This window comes from Sinocyclocheilus rhinocerous, unplaced genomic scaffold (assembly GCF_001515625.1).
Source record: "Sinocyclocheilus rhinocerous isolate Xijiao unplaced genomic scaffold, SAMN03320098_v1.1 scaffold40671, whole genome shotgun sequence".
NCBI lineage: Eukaryota > Metazoa > Chordata > Actinopteri > Cypriniformes > Cyprinidae > Sinocyclocheilus > Sinocyclocheilus rhinocerous.
In genome coordinates this window covers 1-323 of record NW_015645422.1, presented here as the reverse complement: position 1 = coordinate 323, position 323 = coordinate 1, and positions in this window count along the sequence as shown.

Here is a 323-nt window from a genome sequence, read left to right as displayed (position 1 = left end):
CATTTTATGTTTATAGTTTAAATACAGTTTTTCAAAAACAGTAGGTATTATCCACCTTATTTTGCATGAAGATGTAAGCTGTTTTCTGTGAGTGTGTGAGACTTCCGTTTTATTAGTGTCAGGAGGATTATTATCTGTTTTGGTTTTCTTTGTACTTCCTTGGTTCCTGTTTTCCCTTGTCTAGCATACTAGTTGCCATAGTTTCTCATTAGTTAAGTGATTAATTCTCTGCTGTTCTGATTCAGTTTCTCTGTATATAAGTCCTGAGTTTTCTTAGCTCCATTGTCTGGTCTTGTTTTGCATTAATGTGGTAGTTTTGCTCC